At 47.7% G+C, this 16,101-nt stretch overlaps 1 protein-coding gene across 4 annotated transcripts in view; it reads right to left on the bottom strand.

Moving 5' to 3' along the window:
* The window catches only part of TRDMT1 (tRNA aspartic acid methyltransferase 1), a 295,294-nt gene that overhangs the window by 46,465 nt on the left and 232,728 nt on the right, over window positions 1-16,101 (bottom strand). The gene's annotated exons all lie outside the window — the stretch shown is intronic.

The following is a 16,101-nucleotide window of genomic DNA, read 5'->3' as shown; positions in this document are numbered from 1 at the left end:
CATTATAAGGAGATGCTAGCATCAAACGTCAAATTCCAGGTTAGACCGGTACCATCCTAAACTCTCACATCATTTTTAATAGCAGGAGAATGAGGTTACTATAGTGTTGTCACGGTCACTAAGTCGGAAAGCTGTTTACCATTCTCAGCCTGTACATATCTCTATCACCGGATTTCAACTTTGTGTGTCAGTACTTTATACATCTGCATATGCCATAAGTGGCACACCTCTATCAATGCACATACTTGCGTCTATGACAGTGCTGCTTAATTTAAAAAGGTGCCCAATAGGAGTGTGTTTCAAGATCAATGGCTTCCACATCCTGAAGATCATGAGAAAGATCTTCACAAAGCAACACTAGTAAAACTCACTCATGCCGTAGTCACCAGTAAGTTGGACAATTGGAACACCCTCTATGCCGGAATCACAAAACAACTCAGTAAAACCCTACAAACTATCCAGAACTCTTCAACCTCCCACATTACACCGCACCTCAGGGAACTAGACTGGCTCCCGATAAACAATATGCTCAATTCAAACTCTCACACACACTACACCACTCAGGCCCACCTACTTGAACAGTTGCATCTCCTTCCACCAACCGCCCAGCTACCTCCGCTCCACAGGCCTCCTACTCACATACATCCCAAAACATATACAGAACCAGATCAGAAGAAAGGGCATTCTCTCACAATGCTCCCAAAGCATGGATCGACCTCCCACTCCTTATTAGAGCCTCCTCTACTCTTCTTGAAGACGGCAAGTAGCTGAAGACCTAGTTTGTGAGTATTGCAGGCACATACACCTGCTCAGCACCAGGAAACCCTTGAGGGCGATAGAGCACTTTACAAATGCACATAAAATAACAACAATGGATGAGGAGTCAGTAAGATGAAGTTGACAATGGTAAAGAGACTATGGAATATAGTAACTGAGTCACCATAAGCAGGTATTTATCCTACTATTTCGTCCTGTATCTTTCCCATTCTGAACCTCCAGCTGGAATTCACAGCAACTGAGAAAGAGAGAGAAGGTGAAAGGTGGCATGAGGCAGCATACTCCTGGAAAAATAGATTTTGGAAAACTTCTTTCTTAAATTTTACATTGCACTGTGAGGAAGGCCCAAGGATACTGAGGTGGAAAACTGTATGGGGCAGCTCATGTAGCTGACCACCATACGCCTGGGACAAGCAAACAACTGAAGAATGCTATTGATGCCTACCATTATAAAAAAAAGGTGCCTGGCAAGGCTAGCTGCTCTAATGCACGATTCCCACAATGTGGGAAAGAACCAGGAATATGCCCACTCACAAATAGCTACAACCAGACAGCAGAGAGAGAGTAGCTTCACTCTTCCTTTCTCAGGCAAAAGGGACGTGGTGTTGCCTTTGTAGACCATTACGAACAACCATGGATCTCAGCATTGTTAGGAAGTCCTTCAATGGCAAGATGATTGTATGTTCATATGCTGGGACACATTATGGAGAATTCCCCAAAATGTGCACTCCACCCATACTCTGCTGAGTCAATTGTGAATGCGAACTGTGGATGGGGAAGGCAGAAAAGGCACCCCAAAAGAGGTTAAATATATTCTTCTACCATTCAACAATCAGATCTAAAGATTAATTGGATGGTGTTAGAAATGGGGGTCTCTAGTTGGCAGAGGTAGGCACCTTTGTCCAAATAGGGACCCTCAGGGTAAGGGGCATACACACTCTAGATGACCCCTGTTCACCCCCTTAGTAGCTTGGCACGAGCAGACAGGCTTATCCCAAAGGCAATGTGTAAAGTATTTGTACCAACACTCACAGTAACACAGTAAAAACACCACAAATTGACACCACACCAGTCTAGAAAAATAAAATATCTTTATATTAACTAAACAAGTCTAAAACAATAAAAATCCAACATACACAGTTAAAAATATGCCTTTAAATAGGTTTCAAGAACTTGCACAATAGAAAACTATGGATACGTAACTTTTCACCAAAATACATGTAGATGCGTCCAATTTCTGAAGCCAAACAGCCGCAGCGTCGGCAAAAAAAGAGAGGCGACACTCCAGAGTACTTGGGGAGGCGATGTGACAGTTCCGCTGCAAGCAGAGGAGGGGTTGCGTCGAATCCGGTCTGTACGGGGAGTGATACGTCGATTCTTCATGCCGGTTCCGTTCCGCAGGTGATGCTTCGGACTAACTTGCCGCACAGGTACGATGCGTTGAAATCTGGGATGCCTCAGCGATCGATGCTGCAGCGTCGAGCGGCGCTGCATCTGTCCTCTTCTGCCGCGATCCCTCGATTATTGCAGTGGCGACAGGTGCTGCAGCGGTTTCCACAGCGGCGCGGCGATGCGTGGAAATTCTTCTTGCGCCGTGGAGAACAGCCGCAAGAAGACCGATGCGTCAATTTCTGTAGTTCTTTGAGTTTCTTCTTTCTTCCAGCTCCCAATCAGCAGCAACAACCTCTAGAGGCCCAAAAGTGGCACAGGCACCTCTTGATAAGTCAGAACTCACAATTGCAGAGCTCAGGGGAACTGGGAATGGGAATGAAGTCTTTGTGTCCCTGAGACTTCAGAACAGGAGGCCAGCACACTTCAGGCCCTTCGAGATCTCCTTCAAGCAGGGGACACAGCACACAGCAAAGTCCTTCTCCTTTCCTTGGCAGAAACAGCAACTGCAGGCCAACCCCAGACACACAGCAAGGGCAATACTTCTCCTCAGTCTCTCCAGCTCTTCGCCTTAGCAAAGGTTCCTCTTGAATTCCAGTAATGAACTTAAGTCTGGGGTTTGGGATTAATACTTATACCCGAAAAAATGTCTTTGTTCTGTTTGTGCAGGGGGCTCTGAGCCCAGTTCAAACCAGTACATTGGTGCAGCACGACCACAGGAGGGGGAGAGACAGCATTGAGCAAGGGAGAAGGGCTCCATTCAGGTGCAAGGCAAATCTCCTAAGACCACTATTTATATGCAGCCAGGGTCTATTCAGCTCAGGGATGAGTCATCCAGGAAGGGCCAGGCACACCTCAGACCCCCAGAGACTCTCTACAGGGAATGCAAATCTTCTGTCTCTGTCACACTGATACCAGACAGTCAATCCACAAACAGGCAGAGGCACACAGGATGGTTGAACATGAAAATAGCCAATTTCTAAAAGTTGTATTTTCAAACACACAATTTAAAAACCATCTTTACTAAAAGATGTGTTATTAAATCCGGAGTTCAGGGATACCAAACTCCATTTTTCCATCTTATCCCTATGGGACAATATGCTTGTAAAATGTTACAAAGCATTCCCCCCATTCTATCCTATGGGGCAAGATAGCCTTTCAATAGTGAACAACGAAATTGGTAGTATTTCACTATCAGGACATGTTACACACACCAGTACATGTCATACCTTTCACATACACTGCACCCTGCCCAGGGGGTAGTTTGGGTCAACCATAGGGGTGCCTGGGTCAACCATAGGGGTGCCCTATGTGTAAGAAAAGGGACAGTTAGGGCCTGGCAAGTGGGTGCACTTGCCAAGTCGACATGACAGTCAACAAACTCCGCGCAGGCACCGCAGTGGCAGTCCTGAAACATCTTTTCAGGGCTACTCATGTGATTGGCACAACCAGTGCTGCAGGCTCACTAGCAGCATTTGATTTACCAGCCCTTGCACACTCAGTGCACTTTACTAGGGACCTACTAGTAAAACAAATATGCCAATCAGGGAGAACAAATCAAAATACCAATTTATATAGGGAGCACTAACATTTTGACACTGATCAGCAATGGTAAAGTGCCAAAGCATTTATACCGAGAAAATTACAAAAAACAATTTGATGGACAGAATGTAGATCAATGTCTTACATTCACCCCAGTACAAAGATCTGGGCCTAAATCCATCGTTTTTTGCACTCCACACCACCCTGGGTCAGATAATGGCTTTATGCAAATCAGCTCTGACCCTGTGCCCCATGGGAACAATCCAGTCCGAACTACAACAGCCATATCTTTCCCAGACCGGAATCAAGCATCCGAGGACCGGACCGGTTTCGAGGTAACACCTCTCATCAGCCCGGCTAGCTTGACTCCAGTGGTGTGGAGGCTCTGGGACCCACGTCTGAGCTACCCCAGTACACTTAGGGAGAAAATTACAAAAAACAATTTGATGGACAAAATGTAGATCAATGTCTTACAATTACACCAGTACAAGGATCTGGGCCTAAATCCATCGTTTTTTGCACTCCACACCACCCTGGGTCAGATAATGGCTTTATGCAAATCAGCTCTGACCCTGTGCCCCATGGGAACAGTCCAGTCCGAACTACAACAGCCATATCTTTCCCAGACCGGAATCAAGCATCCGAGGACCGGACCGGTTTCGAGGTAACACCTCTCATCAGCCCGGCTAGCTTGACTCCAGTGGTGTGGAGGCTCTGGGACCCACGTCTGAGCTACCCCAGTACACTTAGGGAGAAAATTACAAAAAACAATTTGATGGACAGAATGTAGATCAATGTCTTACATTCAGCCCAGTACAAGGATCTGGGCCTAAATCCATCGTTTTTTGCACTCCACACCACCCTGGGTCAGATAATGGCTTTATGCGAATCAGCTCTGACCCTGTGCCCCATGGGAACAGTCCAGTCCGAACTACAACAGCCATATCTTTCCCAGACCGGAATCAAGCATCCGAGGACCGGACCGGTTTCGAGGTAACACCTCTCATCAGCCCGGCTAGCTTGACTCCAGTGGTGTGGAGGCTCTGAACCCACGTCTGAGCTACCCCAGTACACTCAGGGAGAAAATTACAAAAAACAATTTGATGGACAGAATGTAGATCAATGTCTTACATTCACCCCAGTACAAGGATCTGGGCCTAAATCCATCATTTTTTGCACTCCACACCACCCTGGGTCAGATAATGGCTTTATGCAAATCAGCTCTGACCCTGTGCCCCATGGGAACAGTCCAGTCCGAACTACAACAGCCATATCTTTCCCAGACCGGAATCAAGCATCCGAGGACCGGACCGGTTTCGAGGTAACACCTCTCATCAGCCCGGCTAGCTTGACTCCAGTGGTGTGGAGGCTCTGGGACCCACGTCTGAGCTACCCCAGTACACTCAGGGAGAAAATTACAAAAAACAATTTGATGGACAGAATGTAGATCAATGTCTTACATTCACACCAGTACAAGGATCTGGGCCTAAATCCATCGTTTTTTGCACTCCACACCACCCTGGGTCAGATAATGGCTTTATGCAAATCAGCTCTGACCCTGTGCCCCATGGGAACAGTCCAGTCCGAACTACAACAGCCATATCTTTCCCAGACCGGAATCAAGCATCCGAGGACCGGACCGGTTTCGAGGTAACACCTCTCATCAGCCCGGCTAGCTTGACTCCAGTGGTGTGGAGGCTCTGGGACCCACGTCTGAGCTACCCCAGTACACTCAGGGAGAAAATTACAAAAAACAATTTGATGGACAGAATGTAGATCAATGTCTTACATTCACCCCAGTACAAGGATCTGGGCCTAAATCCATCGTTTTTTGCACTCCACACCACCCTGGGTCAGATAATGGCTTTATGCAAATCAGCTCTGACCCTGTGCCCCATGGGAACAGTCCAGTCCGAACTACAACAGCCATATCTTTCCCAGACCGGAATCAAGCATCCGAGGACCGGACCGGTTTCGAGGTAACACCGCTCATCAGCCCGGCTAGCTTGACTCCAGTGGTGTGGAGGCTCTGGGACCCACGTCTGAGCTACCCCAGTACACTCAGGGAGAAAATTACAAAAAACAATTTGATGGACAGAATGTAGATCAATGTCTTACATTCACCCCAGTACAAGGATCTGGGCCTAAATCCATCGTTTTTTGCACTCCACACCACCCTGGGTCAGATAATGGCTTTAGGCAAATCAGCTCTGACCCTGTGCCCCATGGGAACAGTCCAGTCCGAACTACAATAGCCATATCTTTCCCAGACCGGAATCAAGCATCCGAGGACCGGATTCGAGGTAACACCTCTCATCAGCCCGGCTAGCTTGACTCCAGTGGTGTGGAGGCTCTGGGACCCACGTCTGAGCTACCCCAGTACACTCAGGGAGAAAATTACAAAAAACAATTTGATGGACAGAATGTAGATCAATGTCTTACATTCACCCCAGTACAAGGATCTGGGCCTAAATCCATCGTTTTTTGCACTCCACACCACCCTGGGTCAGATAATGGCTTTATGCAAATCAGCTCTGACCCTGTGCCCCATGGGAACAGTCCAGTCCGAACTACAACAGCCATATCTTTCCCAGACCGGAATCAAGCATCCGAGGACCGGACCGGTTTCGAGGTAACACCTCTCATCAGCCCGGCTAGCTTGACTCCAGTGGTGTGGAGGCTCTGGGACCCATGTCTGAGCTACCCCAGTACACTCAGGGAGAAAATTACAAAAAACAATTTGATGGACAGAATGTAGATCAATGTCTTACATTCACCCCAGTACAAGGATCTGGGCCTAAATCCATAGTTTTTTGCACTCCACACCACCCTGGGTCAGATAATGGCTTCATGCAAATCAGCTCTGACCCTGTGCCCCATGGGAACAGTCCAGTCCGAACTACAACAGCCATATCTTTCCCAGACCGGAATCAAGCATCCGAGGACCGGACCGGTTTCGAGGTAACACCTCTCATCAGCCCGGCTAGCTTGACTCCAGTGGTGTGGAGGCTCTGGGACCCACGTCTGAGCTACCCCAGTACACTCAGGGAGAAAATTACAAAAAACAATTTGATGGACAGAATGTAGATCAATGTCTTACATTCACCCCAGTACAAGGATCTGGGCCTAAATCCATCGTTTTTTGCACTCCACACCACCCTGGGTCAGATAATGGCTTTATGCAAATCAGCTCTGACCCTGTGCCCCATGGGAACAGTCCAGTCCGAACTACAACAGCCATATCTTTCCCAGACCGGAATCAAGCACCCGAGGACCGGACCGGTTTCGAGGTAACACCTCTCATCAGCCCGGCTAGCTTGACTCCAGTGGTGTGGAGGCTCTGGGACCCACGTCTGAGCTACCCCAGTACACTCAGGGAGAAAATTACAAAAAACAATTTGATGGACAGAATGTAGATCAATGTCTTACATTCACCCCAGTACAAGGATCTGGGCCTAAATCCATAGTTTTTTGCACTCCACACCACCCTGGGTCAGATAATGGCTTTATGCAAATCAGCTCGACCCTGTGCCCCATGGGAACAGTCCAGTCCGAACTGAAACAGCCATATCTTTCCCAGACCGGAATCAAGCATCCGAGGACCGGACCGGTTTCGAGGTAACACCTCTCATCAGCCCGGCTAGCTTGACTCCAGTGGTGTGGAGGCTCTGGGACCCACGTCTGAGCTACCCCAGTACACTCAGGGAGAAAATTACAAAAAACAATTTGATGGACAGAATGTAGATCAATGTCTTACATTCACCCCAGTACAAGGATCTGGGCCTAAATCCATCGTTTTTTGCACTCCACACCACCCTGGGTCAGATAATGGCTTTATGCAAATCAGCTCTGACCCTGTGCCCCATGGGAACAGTCCAGTCCGAACTACAACAGCCATATCTTTCCCAGACCGGAATCAAGCATCCGAGGACCGGACCGGTTTCGAGGTAACACCTCTCATCAGCCCGGCTAGCTTGACTCCAGTGGTGTGGAGGCTCTGGGACCCACGTCTGAGCTACCCCAGTACACTCAGGGAGAAAATTACAAAAAACAATTTGATGGACAGAATGTAGATCAATGTCTTACATTCACCCCAGTACAAGGATCTGGGCCTAAATCCATCGTTTTTTGCACTCCACACCACCCTGGGTCAGATAATGGCTTTATGCAAATCAGCTCTGACCTTGTGCCCCATGGGAACAGTCCAGTCCGAACTACAACAGCCATATCTTTCCCAGACCGGAATCAAGCATCCGAGGACCGGACCGGTTTCGAGGTAACACCTCTCATCAGCCCGGCTAGCTTGACTCCAGTGGTGTGGAGGCTCTGGGACCCACGTCTGAGCTACCCCAGTACACTCAGGGAGAAAATTACAAAAAACAATTTGATGGACAGAATGTAGATCAATGTCTTACATTCACCCCAGTACAAGGATCTGGGCCTAAATCCATCGTTTTTTGCACTCCACACCACCCTGGGTCAGATAATGGCTTTATGCAAATCAGCTCTGACCCTGTGCCCCATGGGAACAGTCCAGTCCGTACTACAACAGCCATATCTTTCCCAGACCGGAATCAAGCATCCGAGGACATGGCTTTTGTAGTTCGGACTGGACTGTTCCCATGGGGCACAGGGTCAGAGCTGATTTGCATATCGCCATTGTCTAACCCAGGGTGGTGTGGAGTGCAAAAAAATGATGGATTTGGGCCCAGATCTTTGGACTGGGATGAGTGTGTGACATTGATCCACATTCGGTCCATCACCTGTTGTGTTTGCATATTCCGCCCTAAGTACGCTGGGGATGCCCAGACGTGGGTCCCAGGCACTCCACACCACTGGAGTCAAGCTAGCCGGGCTGATGAGAGGTGTTACCTCGAAACCGGTCCGGTCCTCGGATGCTTGATTCCGTTCTGGGAAGGACATGGCTTTTGTAGTTCGGACTGGACTGTTCCCATGGGGCACAGGGTCAGAGCTGATTTGCATATCGCCATTGTCTAACCCAGGGTGGTGTGGAGTGCAAAAAAATTATGGATTTGGGCCCAGATCTTTGGACTGGGATGAGTGTGTGACATTGATCCACATTCGGTCCATCACCTGTTGTGTTTGCATATTCCGCCCTAAGTGCGCTGGGGATGCCCAGACGTGGGTCCCAGGCACTCCACACCACTGGAGTCAAGCTAGCCGGGCTGATGAGAGGTGTTACCTCGAAACCGGTCCGGTCCTCGGATGCTTGATTCCGTTCTGGGAAGGACATGGCTTTTGTAGTTTGGACTGGACTGTTCCCATGGGGCACAGGGTCAGAGCTGATTTGCATATCGCCATTGTCTAAACCAGGGTGGTGTGGAGTGCAAAAAAATGATGGATTTGGGCCCAGATCTTTGGACTGGGATGAGTGTGTGACATTGATCCACATTCGGTCCATCACCTGTTGTGTTTGCATATTCCGCCCCAAGTGCGCTGGGGATGCCCAGACGTGGGTCCCAGGAACTCCATACCACTGGAGTCAAGCTAGCCGGGCTGATGAGAGGTGTTACCTCGAAACCGGTCCGGTCCTCGGATGCTTGATTCCGTTCTGGGAAGGACATGGCTTTTGTAGTTCGGACTGGACTGTTCCCATGGGGCACAGGGTCAGAGCTGATTTGCATACCGCCATTGTCTAACCCAGGGTGGTGTGGAGTGCAAAAAAATGATGGATTTGGGCCCAGATCTTTGGACTGGGATGAGTGTGTGACATTGATCCACATTCGGTCCATCACCTGTTGTGAAAGCATTTATACCAGCAAAAACAAAATCCAGCACAGCATCAAAACCACAGGAGGTAGAGGCAAAAAAGTCAGGGAAAACCACACCAAGGATGCCAGGTCTAACAGATGGATTGGAGTTGCTTAAAATGGTATAGTCCAAGTGGTCGGCCAGACAGAGCTTCACAGTGCACTTGAGAAACCTGGCTTCGGCCACCATCCTCATGTAGGACCCTTACAGAACCTTAGATTTTCTGGAATCACCAGGCTGTACTGGTTTTGTTGGCTACCACCTTTTCTGGAAGAGACACAGTCTTCAGGAGGATGTTATCATCAATCATCCAACAAACTACATCCTTTTGTAGAGTACCTGCGAGGATTCTGGCTTTTACACTTAGAATCCAAGTTTGTGTGGTACCTCTAGTGTTAGGTACAAAGAAGATTTTGCACTCTCCATGAGCACCACTTGAATTAGACAGTCATCAATGACAGGTTAACAGTGAATCTTATCCTGTCATAGGAAAGTCCCCACTAGGGTATCCTTTATTTGTAGTGCTGGTTTCGCAACATGAACTGGAGGTACTTTCTGTGGACCTGCATGGCAGGCAAATGAAAGCAGGGGCCCTGAAGAGGATTCCAGAACATCTTTGCATTGCTGTCCTCAGCTGACACTACCTGGGCCACTGTAAACATTTTTGTAATTAAGTCAAGAAATTGGTTGCAATCGTAACAATTAAAAAAAACAGATTGAGTCAATCTCTGTATTTTCTAACAAGGATGTAATGGGAGTAGCACGCCGGCCTCTTGTCTGGGCATAGGGAGTGAAGACCAACTCAGGTAGGGGTTTATCAACATCCTTCTGAAGTTCTTTAGATGCTACATGGGGCTGAAGCAGCCTAGTTGAAGGTGGCCATGGCATCTGAAGAACATAACTGTGGAGTGTAGAACACATAGAGCATTGTCATACTTCACCAGAGTCTCTGAGAGGACCTTTACGTCTTCAGTAACACTTGGCCAGGGACAGTTGTAAAGGGAAAGAGGAAGCAGCATTAGAGGCTGCAGAGCTGCAACTAGCTTGAGGCGGAGGGCTCTGTGTTGGGTTCTGTCTGCTGTGATACATATGCTCCTCACTACTTAATCTTGAGAGGCAATACACCCAAGTAACCACTACACACAAATATACATCACTAGTAAAGGCAAGTAGTCTCACTCAACCCCCAGGGGGTAGGGACTGCAGAGATGCTAAAAGAGTTGCACCTAGATCAGGACAACAATCTGCTGGATGTTTTACTGATAGAATTTGAATCTGTGAATGTGTTAATCCCCCCTTACAAACAGACTTTCCAAATACACTTCCTGATTCAAATTGAACTGGTGCTACTGTTGCTGATGACCCCCACCCCCAGCAGCAACTTCTGAGTAATGATTATCACACTTTCTTGTAAATGAGTCAGAAGAAACCAACAAGTACAGGTTTCTATAAATTAGGAGTAGATGGGTGAAATATAGCATAGGGCACAAGTGGGACATAAGGTAGGAAGGAAGACTAACTAGAGAGGCTCTCCCAATGTGGGAAGGAGAAATAAGGCAGGAACTACAAACTCCCAGCGTAGCCAGAAGCTGCCATGCTGTCTGGACTGCCATTCCCCTATAACACACAATGTCCATTGCCTCCATTGTGATCCGTCCCAATCATATCATCTCGAGGCCACTGTTTCCCATGTGACTCGGTTGTGTGAGTCAGTGTATACGCTTGCACAAAGGCAAATCCTGCAACTGGACACATAGAACTGTGAGGGGTGTGACAACTCCTGGTCCTACTGCTCCTACGTGGAAGTACTAGAAAATCCTGACCTGCCTACAATCTCCACAAATCTCAAGGAAGGGCCTGCTAAGAGAGAATTTACTGGGAACTGTGTTACTTAGGAGATGCCAATATCAGGCAGACTCCTCATGGACTGCCATCACTGTGCCTTCTGCTATTCTAGAATGTGGACCGACGGAGAAGGCAGTGGGGTCATGTACTCCTTGTAACAACGTGACTCCATTGTCATGCTGACTGGTGCAGTTGGAAGTTCAGAGGGTCTAGCTCAGTAATATCTAGAACTTAGCAGTGCCCCTGCTTCTGGTTTGTGCCCTTTGTGCTTCAGCAGGGAAACTGGGTACACTTGAACACTATGAGAGGCCTGCCTCTTGCACTTTTTCATGAGCCCGGGTACACCACTCTCTGATTGGTTAGTGCTCGCCTGCTTAACAGCCTCTGACAAAGTGCAGGGGCCAGGTTTCATCATGGAGGCAAAGGAGCCAGAAGAGTCACCTGACCTACCAATCTATGACTGTGAAGGAGACCACCCACAACAGGAGCTAAGGTAACCACCCCCTCCACCCCATGCAAGCCTACGGAGACAAGAGAAATGGATGGGGACAATCCTTTCTTTTGTGATTTGCAATACTATTAACACATGGTGAAACAGGAAGGAGTCCCAGAGCCAAACCAAGTTGGAAAGAGGGCATGAGGGTAGTGATGTCATGTGCCTTCATGATCATGGCCACCTTATACTGTGGGAATAGGCCTGCCTGTCAGCCTGATTGGAACAAAACCGGTTTGAGGTTGCTTTTATTACGGTTCAGTAGGGACCTGGCCTGGCACTTTGGGCTGAAGAAGCAGGTAACAGGAAACTTACGCCTTGTCCATAGGCTGTCGGATGAATTTGGACAGTGGTAGGGCGGGAGGGGACAAAACCCTTACGTAGGTTTGTTTTAAGTAGAAACTTGTATAAAAGTACCTTTAAGAAGCTTGTAGAAGGTCATCACGCGTAGTTTTGATCCCTTCCTCGTGGCCAATTTATGTTGTGTCGTAGTAAAGAGTTGCAGAAGAATTGGTTAGGTTACAATCGATAAGTTTATTCGTCTTAGATGGTTAGCCCCTCATCCAACTGACAGTCCCAGTCACAGCATACCACACATTCCAATGACATCACCATCCACACTAACATTCTACTCTCACTGGCTGAACAGCAGAGGCAGAGAAACAGGGAAGATGTAAAATAGAAACCTTAGATATAACAGAAGGGTTCTATGAAGTAGGACCAAGAATAATTAGCACATGGCTGGCACCTCTCTAGAGCGGCATGGTGGGCAAAGAAGTCAATGGACTTGGAATGTAGCCCTGAACAATTAATGATCAATATCAAGAGTGGGAGCGAGGAACTAGAGTGGCTAGTTCACTTCCCCGTGGGTTAATTGGAAATCAAAAGGAACTAGCTGAACAGGTGTTTGATCATGTAGTGTGTGTCAGAAAAACATATTCGTTTTTAGGGCTCGGGCCTACGTCACACGAAGTGGGGCGGGGCTTCCGAGCTCTAATGTTATAAAAAAAAAAAAAGTTCAGAAAGGGCTGTGGGCTGCCGCATTCCAGAAAGCGCGCGGTTTTTGCGTGTGGTATTCTGCCATGTGAATGGTAATTGGTCCAGGCAAGGCTGTGTTTAAGTAAGGCAGCGCGCCATAGGGCTTTGGAATTTTTGCAATGTCCACTTCCTGCATAAAGTGTTCGGACACGCGCAGAAGAATACATAAATCCTCAATTACCAGCTGTCCGAGGTGCCGGTAATTGAAGGCAGATGGTGCTGGGAGCGTGTGCACTGATGTGTTTTTTTTCCCTTGAGCTCTGTGTGCGCGCCGGCAAACCCGCGCCTGCTCTTTGACTGAGGTAGGCTAAACAAGCATTGGCAAAGCAAATAGGACTCTCCTATACAAAATCTGTTGGTTTTGTCAGGGATATGTTTAGCCATGTTGTACAGCAGCCTGGCTGCTATGCAGCACAGCTGAAAGTAAAAAAACAAACAAAGTGCTTAGATAACCACTCGTGCCCACTCACCCGAACTCAAACTTTTAATGTCAAAATAGAAGATCACTTTAATTTACTGCCCTCATAACAGACCCCTTATAGTAGCTCTCGTTGTCCTCTTACCAGATCCCTTGCATCTTCCCAGCTATTGCCAGATTCCTCACTCGCTCCCTGTCTCGTCACCATGACTCACTCTCTCCACCCTTTCATAAAAAAACACTCCACCTCGCTTTCCTCTCACTGGGAGCCTCACATTTACTCTCACAGTCCGGTTACCAGATTCCTACTGCCGTTGTACCAGATCACTCATTGTACTATCATTCAGTGTCCTATCATTAGAGACTTGCTTCACCCTAATGTTCATACCAGTTTTTCAAACTCATTCCCAGATCACTCACTCACTGCCCAAGCAGACACTGGTACATCCTCCTGTGACCAATGTCAACAGTTCCCTTTCACACAAAGCTTTCGCAGATCCCAGGCATTCACTTCCCCCTCACACCTTTTCCCACACCTCCTGCTTCTCATACAAGCCTAGCCACTGATTTCTTGCACTAACAGCCTTCTCCTTTTCACGCACACTTCACTCCTGCTTCATTTCCCTTTTATTTTTCTGCCCCAATGCATTTCGTTCACTCATTTAACAGAATTATATTGTTTTTCCCTACAAAGGGAAGGCCTCCTTTACTTTGTAAAGAAGATATGGTTTATCTTGTAAGCAGGTATCTAAAAAAAATGGGTGCTGCTCTCAGAAATACATTACTTTCAAAATCGCATGTACAAATTGCATGACCTTTATATACAGAGCTCAGTGTGAACGATGTGGCTTGTACACACCCAACCATACACACCCAACCATACACACCCAACCGCACACACCCAACCGCACACACCCACACACCCGCACACAACCGCACAACCGCACACACACACCCACACAACCGCACACACACACAACCGCACACACACACACACAACCGCACACACACACCCACACAACCGCACACACACACACACAACCGCACACACACACACAACCGCACACACACACACAACCGCGCACACACACACAACCGCACACACACACCCGCACACACGCACGCACACACACAACCGCACACACAACCGCATGCCCACGCACACCACCACCACACACCCGCAGAGTAGTGAGTGCAGAGTAGTGAGTGCAGAGTAGTGAGGGCAGAGTAGTGAGGGCAGAGTAGTGAGGGCAGAGTAGTGAGGGCAGAGTAGTGAGGGCAGAGTAGTGAGGGCAGAGTAGGGAGTGCAGAGTAGTGAGGGCAGAGTAGTGAGGGCAGAGTAGTGAGTGCAGAGTAGTGAGGGCAGAGTGCAGAGTAGGGAGTGCAGAGTGCAGAGTAGTGAGGGCAGAGTAGTGAGGGCAGAGTAGTGAGGGCAGAGTAGTGAGTGCAGAGTAGTGAGTGCAGAGTAGTGAGTGCAGAGTAGTGAGTGCAGAGTGCAGAGTAGTGAGTAGTGAGTAGTGAGTAGAGTAGTGAGTAGTGAGTAGAGTAGTGAGTAGTGAGTAGAGTGGTGAGTAGTGAGTGCAGAGTAGTGAGTAGAGTAGTGAGTAGAGTAGTGAGTAGAGTAGTGAGTAGGGAGTAGAGTAGTGAGTAGTGAGTAGAGTAGTGAGTAGTGAGTAGAGTAGTGAGTAGAGTAGTGAGTAGAGTAGTGAGTAGAGTAGTGAGTAGTGAGTAGTGAGTGCAGAGTAGTGAGTAGAGTAGTGAGTAGAGTAGTGAGTAGAGTAGTGAGTAGTGAGTAGAGTAGTGAGTAGTGAGTAGAGTAGTGAGTAGAGTAGTGAGTAGAGTAGTGAGTAGAGTAGTGAGTAGAGTAGTGAGTAGAGTAGTGAGTAGTGAGTAGAGTAGTGAGTAGTGAGTAGTGAGTAGAGTAGTGAGTAGTGAGTAGAGTAGTGAGTAGTGAGTAGTGAGTAGAGTAGTGAGTAGTGAGTAGAGTAGTGAGTAGAGTAGTGAGTAGTGAGTAGAGTAGTGAGTAGTGAGTAGTGAGTAGAGTAGTGAGTAGTGAGTAGAGTAGTGAGTAGTGAGTAGTGAGTGCAGAGTAGTGAGTAGTGAGTAGTGAGTAGTGAGTAGTGAGTGCAGAGTAGTGAGTAGTGAGTAGAGTAGTGAGTAGAGTAGTGAGTAGTGAGTAGAGTAGTGAGTAGAGTAGTGAGTAGAGTAGTGAGTAGAGTAGTGAGTAGAGTAGTGAGTAGTGAGTAGAGTAGTGAGTAGTGAGTAGTGAGTAGAGTAGTGAGTAGGGAGTAGAGTAGTGAGTAGTGAGTAGAGTAGTGAGTAGTGAGTAGAGTAGTGAGTAGAGTAGTGAGTAGAGTAGTGAGTAGAGTAGTGAGTAGTGAGTAGTGAGTGCAGAGTAGTGAGTAGAGTAGTGAGTAGAGTAGTGAGTAGAGTAGTGAGTAGTGAGTAGAGTAGTGAGTAGTGAGTAGTGAGTAGAGTAGTGAGTAGTGAGTAGAGTAGTGAGTAGAGTAGTGAGTAGAGTAGTGAGTAGAGTAGTGAGTAGTGAGTAGAGTAGTGAGTAGAGTAGTGAGTAGAGTAGTGAGTAGTGAGTAGTGAGTAGAGTAGTGAGTAGTGAGTAGAGTAGTGAGTAGTGAGTAGTGAGTAGAGTAGTGAGTAGTGAGTAGAGTAGTGAGTAGAGTAGTGAGTAGTGAGTAGAGTAGTGAGTAGTGAGTAGTGAGTAGAGTAGTGAGTAGTGAGTAGAGTAGTGAGTAGTGAGTAGTGAGTAGTGAGTGCAGAGTAGTGAGTAGTGAGTAGTGAGTAGTGAGTAGTGAGTGCAGAGTAGTGAGTA

This window comes from Lissotriton vulgaris, chromosome 10 (assembly GCF_964263255.1).
Source record: "Lissotriton vulgaris chromosome 10, aLisVul1.2, whole genome shotgun sequence".
Classification (NCBI taxonomy): Eukaryota; Metazoa; Chordata; class Amphibia; order Caudata; family Salamandridae; genus Lissotriton; species Lissotriton vulgaris.
Note: the sequence above shows the minus strand (reverse complement) of the source record. Positions and strands in the feature narration are given on the sequence as shown.